This window comes from Marmota flaviventris, chromosome X (genome assembly GCF_047511675.1).
Source record: "Marmota flaviventris isolate mMarFla1 chromosome X, mMarFla1.hap1, whole genome shotgun sequence".
NCBI lineage: Eukaryota > Metazoa > Chordata > Mammalia > Rodentia > Sciuridae > Marmota > Marmota flaviventris.
Genome location: NC_092518.1, coordinates 56,845,916 through 56,862,217, shown reverse-complemented (window position 1 = coordinate 56,862,217; position 16,302 = coordinate 56,845,916). Strand labels below are relative to the sequence as shown.

The 16,302-nt window shown below is 36.2% G+C and overlaps 1 protein-coding gene across 1 annotated transcript in view; it reads right to left on the bottom strand.

The window, feature by feature from the left end:
• The window catches only part of Tex11 (testis expressed 11), a 299,055-nt gene that overhangs the window by 197,887 nt on the left and 84,866 nt on the right, over positions 1 to 16,302 (bottom strand). The window lies entirely within an intron of this gene.

Sequence of the window (16,302 nt, the reverse complement as noted above, 5' to 3'; positions counted from 1 at the left end):
AAAGGTATTGTGTCCAACTACAACTAAAAATAAATATTAAAAAAACAATTTAACTTATTATATGCCCCAGTTCGCATAGGTTCAAACAGGGCCGGCCAACTATGTAGCTATGCTGGAATAATGCAGCTCACACCCACTTGCAGAGGCCTACAACTAAATTTACACAGAGAAAATGGAAAATAAAATTTTTGATGAACATTTATGTGTACTGAGCCTTTATTCAACTTCCTCAGTATTTGTCTCTACTCTCACAATACCTTCAAGTGTACTCATATTAAATGCTACTTCCTAGGGGAGAAAAGAATACAAAATAATAATAAACTTATAACAATAAAACTATAAAAGACTAAAAGTGTTATGGTTTAGAATATGAGGTGTTTCCTGAAAGCTCATGTGAGAGACAATGTAAGAAAGAGGTAAATGTTTGGGTTATGATATCCTTAACCTAATCAGTGACCTAATCCTTCCTCTGATAGGAATTAACTAGATGATAACTATAGGCAGGTAGGGTGTGGAGGTAGATCATTGCAGAAATGCCTTTGGGGTATATATTCTGTCAGTGGTGAGGGTAGTCTCCCTCTCTGCCCTGTTCCTCGCTGCTTTCCTCCGCCACAGTCTTCTGCCATGGTTTGTGCCCAGAGCAATGGAGTTGGCCATCTATCTACTGAAACTATGAGCCTCCAAATAAACTTTTCCTCCTCTAATTGTTCTTGTCAGGTCTTTGGTGGCAGTGGCAAAAAAGCTAACTTAAAAAAAAAAATCTCTCAAAAGACATGTACCAATGTGTGTGTGTGTGTGTGTGTGTGTGTGTGGTGCCGGGGATTGAAACCAGGGCCTTGTGGATGTGAGGCAAGCATTCTACCAACTGAGCTATATCCCCAGCCCAGTACTAATTTTTTTAATACAATGACTAAAAAAATGCTTTTACTACTAATACTGCTCCATTCATTTATTCTTTCAGTAACAACTATTTACCAAGCATCTCCTATCTAGTAAGTATTAATCTAGGAATTATAGTTAGATCATGGAACAAAAAGGATAAAAATCTCTGTCCTTCTGAAACATTTTTAATGGGATATTGAAGTAAAAAGGTTAATAAAAACATTTGTTTAAAGAAATATGTTGTTGGGGCTGGGGATGTGGCTCAAGCTGTAGCGCGCTCGCCTGGCATGCGTGCGGCTCGGGTTCGATCCTCAGCACCACATACAAACAAAGATGTTGCGTCCTCCGAAAACTAAAAAATAAATATTAAAATTCTCTCTCTCTCTCTCTCTTAAAAAAAAAAGAAAGAAAGAAAGAAATATGTTGTCCATGCAGTAGGCCTTGGGTTCAATTCCCAGCACTGCAAAAATAAAGTAGAAGGAAGGATGGAAAGTCAGTCTAGCCTTCCATGGAATGCTAACATCTTACTTTGCCAGAAAATACAACAAAAGCATCACTAAGAAAGCAGATCTGTAAATCTATTGCATACTACTAGTCTTATACAAAGGGACGTATGAGAACTCCAGGATACATGATATATCCAGAAACTTGAGTCATTGCTACATCAACTGGCCTGGAAATGACAGCTTCAACTTATGACAGCTCCATTTTACTTTAAAATGCCAAGATGAGACTATATAGAGGAAAATGAACTAAATCTGTTATTGCTGATACAAATGAGTTTGATAACCAAAATTTCAGTTCAATACAAGGTTTTTTATTTTTAATTAACTAAATAGCTTCATTTTCTGAAACTTATTTTGTAAATTAGGTTTTTAAAATCCAGAAAAAGCAAACCTATTATTTTTCAGCCCCAAGTTTCCAGGCTATTTTCCCTTCTGATTTTGTTGTCTTTTAAACATTTATAGATAATGTATTTTTATATTTTATTCAATTATAACAGTGTAGAAATAATTAAGTGATAATTGCCTAGCTTTAAAACGTTTGCTTTTCAGCCCCTCCCTTACTCATTTGTCTCTAATCTTCAGATATCTCAGTAATAATCCACATAGCTCCTTAGTTTTCTCATGGTGCTCTAAAATACAAACATACATATCCAATTTCCAAATATTTTTCTCTCTGCCTCTGATTAATAATAGAGCATTACCTTCTGCCTAAATACCAACACCTTACAATAAAATGATTCCTAATCTAGTTTTGGGATACAGGAAGGATGTCTCAGGAAAAAAAAGAGTTGGTTTATTTAATTCATTAATTCATTTTAAGTGAATAACACTCTATTAGCTTCTCTTCAACCTTTACTGGATTGTTTCCTCTCATTATAAGATTTCCTGCTCTAAATTGTCAGGTCCCTTGTCTAACCCTTAAACCCATCGAAAACATACACTCTAAATAATTGCATTGACCTTTAGAATTAAAAGCATGACTTTCATAATAGTATAGTTCTATCAACCACCTTCCAGATAAAATACAAACTCTTAATTCTCAATGTATAACCCTTCATTGGTAGTCCCATCCTGACAAAGGCATAATTCTGTTATACATCATCCTGAATCCTCTAATTCAGCCCTTTTTTCTCTCTACATCTGGTTTTCCCTTTACTACCTCTAACACTGCCCAAGATAGTTTTCTTTACCTTAATATTATTCAAGTGTCACTTTTCATGTTCTTTGATATACAATTCAATATTCATGTACTTTACAAAGATATTAAAGAGAGATCTCAATCCTCTAGTAATTTTATACTCTGAAAGAGATAGCTGGGCGTGGTGATGCACACCTATAATTCCAGTGGCAGGGGAGGCTGAGGCAGGAGGATAGTGAGTTCAAAGCCAGCCTCAGAAAATGCAAGTTGCTAAGCTACTCAGTGAGACCCTGTCTCTAAATAATATACAAAATAGGGCCGGGGATGTAGCTCAGGGGTCGAGTGCCCCTGAGTTCAATCCCCAGTACCAAAAAATGAGAGAGAGAGAGAGAGAGAGAAACAGGGCCAATGAAAAAGGGACAGTAAAAACAAGTAAATGTGGGACTGGAGTTGTGGCTTTGTGGCTCAGTGGTAGAGCACTTGCCTAGCGCATGCGAGGCCCTGGGTTCGATCCTCAGCATCACATAAAAATAAAATAAAGGTATTGTGTCCAACTAAAACAAAATATTTTTAAAAAACAAGTAAATGTAAATAATCCAAGAGATTCTATAAAATTATTAAAATTATTAAGTTATTAAAATTAATGAGAGAGCTCAGAGAGATTTTTAGGTATTAAATAAACCTTTTAAAGAGATTGCATTCTTTTTTTAAGGCATGTATAGAGGTTTATTTAGGAAGGTAGATATACATTCAAGGAAGAATGTGGGCTCTCTCAAGAGTAAGAAGCAGCCCTGACTTGGGATGGGGGTCCCATATTTATAGAAGGGCTGTATCAGGGACTGGACTGGAGATGAATTCAGAGTGGAGCTGTACAATTTTAAGCCAGTTTTCCTGCACTTGAGTATTTCCCTCATTTCACAAGGGCATGGGCCAAGGGTGTGGGTCAAGGTTTGCAACTATGTTTTCCACATCTTAATGGCTTGAGAGTGTTTCCCTTAAGATTCTATATTTCTCTCTCCTTATCCTAAATCCCTATCTCATAGGGGGCAGACTTTGATCCCTTAATCTTTAAAGGTTGGTGAGAGATGAAGATCCGTATTCTATGACTATTACAGGCTGGCAAAGGGAGATGACCCATAGATGATCCCTAGCCAGGGATCAAAAGTCTCATCCTGACTATTCTAAAGGAGAGAAACACTGGTCTCAGTTGCAGGATGGGTTGATATTCCTGTGTTGCCGTTCTCTCAACATGGAATTGTTGTAATCTGGAAGAGACAAATTTTATTGGATTAAAAAGACCCAGACTGAGCAATAGGAGCAGAAGTATAGTTACCAAAGGTCCTAACGGTGAAAACAGTGAAGTAAGGTTATGTAAGTAAGTGTTAATAGAGACTGCATTCTTTATATACCAGTGATAGTTTAAAAACATAATCTTTAAAATGTTTTACAATGGCAATTGGATATGAAGTATTTTTATAAAGAAAAATTATAAAATATACTGAAGGACATTTACAAACTTTATATAAATTCATATCTATTAATGGATATGAAGTTTTAATATTATAAAGATAGTGAATCTGAATCTCCACATCATATACAACAATAAAAATGGGATCCTAGTTAGAATAAGATATATTCCATGTATGCATAATGTCAACATATACTCTGTCATGTATATCTAAAAAGAATAAATAAAACAGTGAATCTAAAAATTCACTGCCATTTGAATCAATATCCAATTGAGTCAATTGAGTTTTTTTTAATATATTTATTAGTTGTTGATGGACCTTTATTTATATGTGGTGCTGAGAATTGAACCCAGTGCCTCACACGTGCTAGGCAAACACTCTACCACTGAGCTATAACCCCAGCCTCCCAACTGAGTTTTTCACCATTCTTGACAAGCTATATCTAAAATGAGTATGGAAAAGGAAAGGGCCAAGAACTGCTAACATAATGCTGAAGAACAACAAAATGGAAGGACTTACCCTCTTAAGAATGCATTGAGGGGCTGTGATTGTAGCTCAGTGGTAGAGCCCTTGCCTAGCATGTGTATGGCCCTTAGTTCAATCCTCAGCACCACATAAAATACATAAATAAAATAAAGGTATAAAAATATAATAACATTATAAAAATAGAATGCATTGAACTATATAATCTTCCCTTAAAAATGCATGTTTACCTAGAAACAATGAATGTGACCTTATTTGTAAATAAGGTAACACAATCAAGAAAAGGTCACTGAATTAGGGTGGGACCTAAATCCAATATGACTTCTGTCCCTATGAGAAAAGCACCCCAAAATAATAAAGATAAATCAAAATGTAGTTCTAAAAATGTTCATCTAACTCACAGGAAGGTGGTAAAAACTGAACAGAGAAACAAAAAGGAAAGGGAAGGAAGAGAAAACCAAACCAAACAAAAAGAAAGCATCACTGGGGATTGTTTAACAAGAATTGTAGAGTTACTTTTCTCCTTAAACTATATACGTAAATACACTGATAAAAAATGAACACTACATGAACAAGTAGGCATAAAAAGTAAACTGCACGTTTAAGAATAATAATGATAGCCTGAGCTAAAATTAAACTTTGATATTTGTTAGAAGCATTAATGTTCTAATGGCTATACAGCTTCATAGCAGCCAAGAGCACAAACAAGTCTAGCCAAGCTTTCAATACACTATTGGCATTTAGTTTAAAATTATATAGCTCACTTAAAATTTAATGGAACATACCATTACAAATATTCTAATGAGTCTTTTTTAAGGCTCAAATGAATTTGAGTTTGGAATGAAATAGATACCTTAAGTGAGTTGTGCTCTCCCAGATACAAAAAGCAGTGGATAGAAAGGGTCAGAGAAAGCAATTATGTGCCTGCTACCCGGAACAGGCTGAAAACTGTATTTTACTTCCAGAAGAGTAATTCATTCATGTGCCATGGAATTGGATTTTACTACAGAAAGAAAAGTATAAAATCTCACATATTATTTTTCAAATATTTGCTTGCAAAATGGTAAATTTATATAGATAAAAGAGAGTTAAAGAGTTATAATACAAATTAGGCAGAATAGACCTCATTTAGAAGCTCTCCGCCCCTACAGAGCAGCAACTAAATCTAGCTGAACCTTGAATGAATTACTTCAAAGGATTTCAGAAACTAACTGGCCATTTTCATTGTGTCAATAAAAGTTTCACAATGAAGTAAAACTCTACACTGAAGATAAATTCTAGAGGAAATGAAAGATAAAAATGAAGCATAAAAGCAAGCCAAAGCACACAACCCAACCAATCAAAATAAAATTAAAGCTCCAAACTTTGAGGAGAAAGAGGTAAAAATTTAAGTAAATACACTACCAACAGAGATCGTTGCAATAAAAAAATACACACATAGACACACAACCTCTGGGCTATGAACCAGGGATTCTATAAATTGAGAGCTAGAAATTTTTGCACTGAAAGGACCTTTGAGATCATGCTGTCTAATGTTTCAGAGCAGTGAAGTGTCACAACTTGCCATACTAAGTGATGAGCTCTCACTACAATGCTGTACACAGATCACTAACACTGTCTTAATATTTATAAAAGTCTCAAATATCAACAAGTCTTTGCGCTCTCCTTACAAACATAAATATATGCCAAAAGATTTATATAAATGCTCAAAATGGAAGAATTCTCTCTTACTAAACAAGAAAGTTCTATTCAACAAAACTTTGCTATGTCCCAGTTAGCCTGGATAATTTATTTGTGCCATGTACTTACAGAAGCTGGACACTGAACCATTATTTCTAACCATTTCATTGTTTGACTTCATAGCACCCCCATCAAGCATCAAGGGGGGTTCTATGGCATACATTTACTTTAAAATAAAACTAATGGAGTTTAACTTGCTTTAGAATTTGGCTTCTTGTTCTTAAGACTTTATAAAATCATCTCAAAATGATTTAAAGTCATCTTAATGTCAAATTACCTATGTCTACTATACAGTTTTTGTGTACTTTGTCTTCTCGTAGAGTAGCCCCTTGAATTATAAGTATTTTAGAAGTTTCTTTCTATAGTTCTATAATTTTCCAGAAAACAGAGACTCTGAGGAATGAGTAGTCTCTCTGATTAAGATTCCATGCTATCATTCTTGCATAAGAAAGTATTATCCATCCATCCAGTACACAAGAATATAAAGTCTTCAGGGTGAGAGCATGTTGACATGAAACAATGATCTGGTTTGGGAATTCAGAGCAGGGTGAGGAAGCTAACCACCTGGTGAAAGAGGCCTAAAATGAAGAGCTAGAACATAATCAGGGAGAAGAGAGCATCCTCACAGTGCAGACGGTGGAAGACAAGATGTGACATTAATAATATACAAGAGGAATGATTATATACACAACTATATTAAAAATAATTGGAACCAGGCTTTTTGCTACTAAAGAAGAGAATTAGAAGTATGGGAAAGGGAAAAAACTAGAATGAACACTTTTTTGTTGGTCTGGAAATAGAAAGTATCATGACTTTCAGAACAGGGGACTAGGGATGTAGCTCAGTGGTAAAGCATATGCCCAGCATACACAGGCTCTAGGTTCAATTCCCAGCACCACAAAAGTAATATCAATGATAATAATTTTCAGTATATTGGATAAAGATAGAGAGACATATGATAGATGTTATAGATAAATGTGGGGTTCTTTTTTTTTGTCTTTTTTGGAACTGGGGGTCGAACCCAGGGCTTTGTGAATGCAAGGCAGACTCTTTGCCACTGAGCTACATCCCAGCCCCTTTTATAGATAAATGTGATAGAAGAATGTGAATGTGTGTATATCTATGTATGCATATGCTCTTTCCACTGAGACGGCCCAAGAGAAGTAACACCCTAAAAGCAATAAGCATACCTAATACCTAGATTCTGGCTTCTCCATAAAGATTTTCCATGAAAGTAGTAAAGGGTCCTGAAAAAAGTATCTAATTCTATGGCTTGAGCAGGAAAGCATGAAATGAGGCTACTTAATTGTACCAGAAAAGAAAGAAGTGCTCAAAAGTAATGGTAACTGTGAAAACCAAAGTTAGGTGACTTCAGAAAGCTGATTAGGAGATCCAAATCCTCACTCCTCCACAAAAGCAAGGACTTATCAGCTATCCACAGGGGAAAAAAATACTCCAAGAGAGCTTCCAAGTCCAATTAAGAAGTGAAACAACATACTGGATCACAAAAATTGAGAATAACTTCATAGAAAAGGGTAGAAAGAATAGTTTCATTTTTATCTGCATCACCCCATCCTCCAGGCCAAGACAGCTCAATACCTAAAGGTATGCCCTCACCATGAGGAAAACTGCAGCCTTGCAAGATGAATGTCAGCTATTAGAGATATCCAAAGCCCATACCACTGTACCTCCCTGGAGGCAGTTACACTGCCTCCATTCAGCCAAAGACAGTACATGCCCTCTAGAGCTGGTGCCACAACACAACCCCTGACCCTGGCATCACCACACATCCCTGACACCTTCACATATCTGAAAGTAAAAGTTGTTCCCTCAAATGTTAGTCTATAAACTCTACAAGAGGTGACTATTTGTTTGGCAATATTGGAGATTGAAGCCAGGGGCACTCTGCCACTAAGCTATACCCCCAGCCCTTTTTTATTATTTCTTTTGAGACAAGGAATCACACAGTTTCCAAGGCTGGCCTTGAACTCACAATCCTCCTGCCTCTGCCTTCCAAATAGCTGAGATTATAGCTATGTGCCACCATGCCCAGTTAAGAAGTAATTACTTTAAATGTTCAGACACCAACAAAATAGTACAAAGAACATAAAAAAAATTGGTGAAGCATGACACCAAAAACAATTTCACAGATTTGGAGATCTATAAATTGCCTGATGAAGAATTCAAATTAATTATTTGAAAGATGCTCAGCAAAGCACAAGAGAACACAGCTCAAGGAAATCTGAAAAGTAATACATGAACAAATCCTGAAGTTCTATAAAGAAATAGAAATCATTAAGAACCAAATTAGGATGGCTGGTCATGTGCATGGTCCTGGGTTCAACCCAAGCACCACACACACACACACACACACACAAAACCCAACTAATTCTGGAGCTGAAGAATGCAATGGCTAAACTGGAATATGAAATAGAGTTTTAAAAGGAGACTAGGTCAAGAAGAAGAAAGTGTCAGTGAATCTGAAGACAGTGGTATGGGCATTTGATTATTCAGTCAGAATAGGGAAAAAAAGAAAAAGAATGAATAACACCTACATGGTTGAAGGGACACAATTAAGCAAACTGATACATGCATTATGGAAGTCTCAGAAGGAAAAAAGATAGATGCAAATATTGACTAAAAATTTCCCAAATCTAAAGAAGGAAACATACATCCAAATTCAAAACACCCAAAGGATACCAAAATGGTTGAATATAAATAGGTCAACATGATACAGAAATTTAGGGATACAGAGAAAAAAACTCAGTCTCTAAAGGGGAACTATCCCTGTTGGAATGTAAAACAAGTGACTTGTGAACAACTCATGACCCAGAAAAAAGAAGCCTAAGGATCAAAAAGGGACCAAAATATGTGAGGACACTAAACAACCCACAATTACTTGTTAACTTTTCAATTCTCTATAAGTTTTCTGGAAGGTAGCAAAGCAGGAACAAGACTTTAATAGAAAGTAACCATTAATCTTGGTAGCTAGGGGCTAACCTTTGATTGGATAGCCCAATTACCAGATCAACCAATCAACCACCAGGGACATTGATATAAGCTGACACCCATATGGCAGATCAGACCCCCTAATGGGGAAACATGATCTTGTTCAATATTTTCCAATCCTGGGGGAAGTCTAGTCCCTTTGGATCTCACTTATTCCACCTACTTATGCATCCTAATAAAAAAAACAACTGACTTTAAGCCTGGGCAGTGTGTCTCTGTTGAGATAGCCCATATTCTGCCCTGAGGATGCATACCTTTACCTTTCACTTTCTGATAAAACTCTTCATTTGGCTAAAACCTGACACACATTTAAATTCTTTTCTGTGATGTGTCTAAGAGATTGGAAGGTCTAAATACAGGTCTCCTCTGTTTCTGGAGAGACCTGATTGACCCCGTCTTGTGGTAGCAAACACTGAGACACATTGTATTAAATCATCAAAAGTCAAAGACAAGAGAATTTTGAAAGAACCAAGAAAAAAACTGCTGTACATTAACACTTTGAGGGAGAGAAACCTTACTCTCCATTCAGTGCAGTAGCACTTCCATGAGGATGGATAAAACTCTTGCTTTTTTTCCCTCTGTCACTGTCTTACCACTGCTTGGTCCCAATCATAGTGTAACTGCAGATATGGATGGTTACTGGCTATAAGACTGAAAGGGGTATCTCAAGGGGTCTCAAAATTACCAAGAAGATCAAACAGAGAAGGTAGCTCAGTTGATAATAAAGTCCTGGGATAATTCCACAACCTATGCAACTAGAGAGCTGATCCAATTTGCATTATCAAAGAGTTTCATAACTGAGCTAATGGATAAACCTCTGCCAGGTACCAGACTCACCAATGAGCGTTCCATATTCTAAAGGACATTGCAGGGGCTTAGAGGTGTAGTTCAATTGTAGACTGCTTGCCTAGCATATATGAGACTATGGGTTCAATCCTTAGCACCACAGGAAAATAAAAAGAGCACTGCAAAACTGTGGAATCATATCCCACAGAAGACCAGTTGAAAAACGTGGTTTCAATCTGACCAGGCTGACTGCCAGTTGAAATAAAAATATTAACATTTAAATAAAGTTTAAACAAAGCCCAGAAACTAAAAACATAAAATTATCTAGAATTCAGCGAGGTGTGGTGACACATACCTGTAATCACAGTGGCTCAGGAGGCTAAGGCAGGAGGATTGCAAGTTCATAGCCAGCCTCAGCAACTTAGCAAGGCCCTAAGCAACTTAGCAAGACCTTGTCTCAAAATAAAACATAAAAAAGGACTGGGGATGCAGCTCAGTGGTTAAGTGCCCCTGGGTTCAAACAATTCCCAGTACCAAAAGAAATTTTTTTAAACTAGAATTCAAAAATTATGTATAAAGACCTTTGAAAATCTCGATTTACATAAGAAAAGATAATCAATAGAAGTCAATGATGATACAGCACAAATAAATATATATTATATATGTTTATGTGTAAGTGAAATATATAAATTTTATTTATTTGTTTGTTTGTCTGTTTATTTACATATAAGTGAAATGAATGTCAGCAATGATACAAAGAATAGGAATGAGGAATTCAGATGTGTTTTTGCAGTGCTTGGGATCAAACCCAGAGCCTCACACATGCTAGCAAGTACTCTACCACTGAGCCACACCTCCAGCTTCACAGCTATTTTGTTATAAAGTTCTCATACTACTAGTCAAGTAGTATTGTGTTACTTGAAAGTTGATTTGGATTGGTGTATATTGCAAATTCTAGGGAAACCAATAAACAAATTAAGGAGTACAGCTGAGCCAAGACTGCCTCACAGGAAGCTAAGGCAGGAGGACTGCAAATTCAAGACCAGCCTTAACAAGTCAGCAAGACCCTTTCTCAAAATTAAAAATAAAAACAGTACTGTGGAAGTAGCTCAATGGTAAAGCATTTGCCTAGCAAGCATAAGCCTTGGGTTCATTCCCTAGTGACTGACTAACACAGACAAACACACACACACATACATACACACACACACACACACACTATAACTGATGTGCTGAGATGATAAAATGAAATCACACAAAATGCTCAATTTGAACCATTAAAGGCAGAAAAAGAGTTGAAAAAAATAGAAACAAGGAGTCAGAGCAACAAAAACAAAACAGTAACAAATATGGCAGATATTAACCAATTATACTAATAATCACCTCAAATGTCAATGGTATAAATGCTCCAAATGCAACTGAACACATGGGTTTGCCTCTCTGTGAGTGTAAAGCCAGAAAGTGCAAGCAGGAGATAAAAGAATGGAGCATGTAAGGATAACATTAAGTTATTTTCTTTTCCTTTTTAAAAATATTTATTTAGTTTTTTAGTTGTAGTTGGACACAATACCTTTATTTTAGTTTTTTTATTTTTATGTGGTGCTGAGAATCGAACCCAGAGCCTCGCATGTGTTAGGCAAGTGCTGTACCACTAAGCCACAGCCACAGCCCATCATTAGTTTATTTTCAAAGCAATGGTTTCCCTAAAGAAAACATGAATGACTTTATGACATTCACCAGTAAATGGATGGATCTGGAGACTATCATGCAAAGTGAAATAAACCAATTTCCCCCCCCCCCCAAAAAAAAAGGAAAAGAAAAAGAAAGCAAGCATGGGAATTTTATTTAGGAAACCTATACATATGCAATATAGAAAAGCACATTAAGAATGAACACATTTCAGAATATACTTAGTTTAAGGTGTACATTTCTGAGTATGCTCAGTTTGAGGTCATAGTTCAAAAAGGAGGGATATCATACATATCTGGGCACACTCAGCTCAAGGTCATAGAGCACATGTGTAAAAAGGGAAGAGTATTATCAATCTTGTTTATATTTTCAAATAACTAATTCTTTGTTTCACTGATCCTTTGCAATTTTTATTCTCTATTAATTTCATCTCTGATCTTAATTATTTCCTCTCTTCTACTGTTTTTTTTAATATTTATTTTTTAGTTGTAGTTGGACACAATACCTTTACTTCATTTATTTATTTTTATGCGGTGCTGAGAATCGAACCCAGGGCCTTGCACGTGCTAGGCGAGCACTCTACTGCTAAGCCACAACCCCATCCCCCTCTTCTACTGGTTTTGAAATTAGTTTCTTCCTGCTTTTCTAGACCCTTATGATGTAGCATTAGGTTATTTGTTTTTTAATATTTTCAGTTGTAGATTGACACGATATATTTATTATTTATTTATTTTTATGTGGTGCTGAGGATGAATTCAGTGCCTCACACTTGAGAGGCAAGTGCTCTACCACTGAGCTATAACCCAACACCAGTATTAGGTTCTCTATCAGAATCTTGCTCTATTTTTAATGTGAATACTCAAAGCTATAAACTTTCCTATTAGTGCCACCTTCATAATGTTCCAGAGATTTGGGTATGTTGTATCATTGTTATTGTTTGATTCTAGGATTTTTAAAATTTTTGCCTCTCATTTCTTTAACAATCCATTCCACATTTAAAAGGCTATTGTTCAATCTTCATGTGATTATGTCTTTTCTATAAGTTTTCTGGCTACTGACTTGTAATTACATAATCATTCACTATGATCTGATAAGATGCACAGGATAATATCATTTTTTTTGTATTTGCTAAGACGTGTTTTGTGTCCTAAAACATGGTCTATAATGGAGAAGGTTCCATGAGCTACTGAGAAGAAAGTATACTCAGCTGTTGTCGGGTGAGATATTCTATGGATGTGGGTTAGGTCTATTTGATTTATAGTATTATTTAGGTCAAAAGTGTCTTTATTGATTTTGTGTCTGGATGATTTGAGTCTCTTTGAGAGGGGCATGTTTAAATGACGAAATATTATTGTACTGGGGTCTATCTAGGACTTGCAGTTAATAAGTGTGCATCAATATTTAGGGCATAAATATTTACTATCTATATATCTTCCTGTTGGATTGTTTCCTTCCACAATATTTAATGGATTTCTTTGTGACTTCTCATTATTTTTTGCTTGAAATCTCCTTTGCCAGAAATGAGAATAGCTACTTCTGCTTGCTTTCAAACTTCATTTGCATGAAAGACCTTTTTCCATCCTTTTACTTTCAGTCTGTGGTTATCTTTGCCTGTGAGTCCCTTGGAAGCAGCACATGGCTGGGTCTTGTTTTTTATTCAATTTCGCCAGTTTGTATCTTTTAATTGAAGAATTCAGACCACTTATATTTGCAGTTATTATGGAGAGATGTTTATTTCCTGTCATTTTTTGTTTGTTTCATGGATTTAATACGTTTTTAAATTTCATTTGCTTAATTGCTCTTTTAGAGAGCTTCACCAATTTGAGAACTGTGGGGTTTGTTTTTGAGTTCTTTGTGCAGCTCTCTCTTATAAGTGTTTTCTGTAGTGTAGGTTTAGTGTTCATGAATTCTTTGAGTTTTTTCTTATCATGGAAAGTTTTATTTTTGTTTCAATTCTGAATGAGAGATTTTCTGGATATAGCAACCTTGCCTGGCAATTGTTTTCTTTCAGAGCTTGACTAATCTCATTCCAAGAGTGTCTAAATTGAGAAATCTGAAGTGAATCTCATTGGTCTACCTCTATATGTGATCTGATATATTTCTCTTGTGACTTCTAAAATTTTATCCTTACTCTCCCATTTTGATTATGATGTGCCTTGAAGAAGCTCTTTTTTGATCTTGTCTATTTGGAGTTCTACATGTATCCCATATAAGGATGTCCATCTTATTCTTAAGGTTTTGAAATTTTTGAATTATTATTTCACTGAAAAAGATATTGATTTCATTACCTTGTATTTGAATGTCCTCTTCTATCCCAATGACACCTAAGTGTAGCTTTGTAATGTTGTACCAGAATTCTTCATGGTCTTTTTTTTCTTTATTTTCCAAGTGTTCCAGCTCAAATACCCTATCTTTGAGGATTGAGGTTGTGTTTCCTACACAATCTAGTCTTTGATGATACTTTCAGGTGATTTTTTTAATTTAATTTATTGTGTTTTTCATTTCCAGGAGTTCTGTTCGGTTTATTTGCAGAATCTCTATTTCTTTATTGAAATGGTCTTTGACCTTCTGTAATTACTTCTTAATTCATTTCTTATTTCTTATATTTTCTTTTAGCTCATTAATTATTTTAATGATCAAGTTTTCAAAGTCTTTCTCTAAAAGTTCATTCCTTTCCATGTCTGTGTGTTCCTTTTTTAGGCAACTGCAACTTTTGGACAGATATTTGTTTGCCCATTTCATCATATTTTCAGAGTTCTTAGATTTGCACATCTGTCGAGATGGATTCCTTTTCCTCTTTTATGAGGATGTCCTTTGGTATGTAGTTGTCTCTTTTGTAATAAGTCCTGTGTTTCTGGTATCTTTTAGCTTCAACACACAGGTTTAGCATAATCAAATGTTAGCTTCTACCATTAATGCCTCTTAGTTTACCATGGCAAAAATGTTGAGTAACTAACTCTTGTAGAGCTGCTGTGACACTGTGGGGTTTTTATGCCTTCGTTTTAGGATCTTTCTCTGATTTTGCTATTAGATGCCCAAGTATGGGTCCTGATGTCCCTCTCTAGTCATTCTTATTTAAGGCTTAGTTGTTGATTTGGGATTTTTGTCTTACTTATTCTGTGTTAAGGTACTGTTGAAGCTTGAGCAAGATTAGTCTGAGTATGGAGGAAAATGCCCTGTCACTTTGCTGAGTTGTGAATGTAATTCAACTATGGAGTCTCTACCCTGTTAACTCATAATGTTCCTACAAGTCAATTCCCAGTCAATCTCCAAAAAAGAGGGAAACAAACAACAGCTAAAATGCAGTGATCAATATATAGCATTAGAATAAGTGCCCAGGGCCTATTATGGCATGTACACCCATAATTACTACAAAAAGAAGAACAGTGATATCAGCACTTAACAAGAGGAAAAAGAACAAACAGTCATGAACTAGATCTAGCATTAAATTGAGGGTGTCAACTATACCCTCCCCAGTACTAATAACTGCAACAACATGAATGATGGTGGCAGTAATCACAGTATATTTAGAGGGAAGAGAGGAGAGAAGTAATAACCACAAGAGCTGAAATAAAGAAAATGTCAAGTCAAAACACATTTAAAAATACTTAGTCTTCTAAGGTCAATACAAGGTAAAATAATAACTAGCTAAAGAAAGAAAAATTTAAAAAATAAAAACAAAAAGGAGGTAAAAAGAAGGGGGAAAATCAACACAAATAGAATATACACACCCATACATACATATATTCATAGCTTAATGGAAAAAGGAGAAAAGAAAGAGAGGAAGGAAGGAAGGCAAGGGGAGGGAGGGAGGGGGAGAGAGAGAGAGAGAGGAATAAGGAAGGAAGGAAGGAAATATTTCCATTTATTCTTGAGTGGTGCACCCCTTAGAGAGAGAAAGGCTTGGGGATGTTAATCTTTGAGTTGCTCACTAAGCTGTCAGCTGGAGTGGCCTGGATCCAAAGCTGTTTGGAATTTTGTCCATTCAACTACATAAATGCCCTCCCACGGCAGGGCTGATACAGATTTCTAAACGTGAAGTTCAAGTAGCTGATTTTTGGTTCTGACCCACATTTCCAGCTTTGTTGTGAAGTATTGGCTATAGAAAGAATAGCTCCAACCAACCTATTGACGGGCAGATGCCAATCTCTGCTGGGGGCGGGGGGTGCGGTGACCTGAGGATTCCATTCTTGAGGCAAAGAGACCAATTTTCCACTCTTCTCATATACCCAACTGCCCACAAATGTGGTCGTTCAAGGATCAGATTCTGAGCATGAATGTCCAACTGTCCAGGTTCTGGGATATCTCCAGCTAATCCCACAAGGTGTCAAATCCAAAGGGAAAGTGAAAAGCACTCTGCTATGTATCCCCAGCCTAAGACATCACCCCACCCCTGCACATTCCCCTGTGTCTGCCTCAGTTGTGTCCTGCCTAGAGGACTCTAGATCTCATGGCAGGAGCATGGAAGGAGAGTTAACTAATGCTTGTTATAAACTCTCTGGCTCCTGCCATATAAAGACAAATCAGAAATCCACTACTGCCTCAAGTTGGCACCCCATATCAGCTCTCTGCTCTCCAAACATGAAGTGTGGAGCACCCC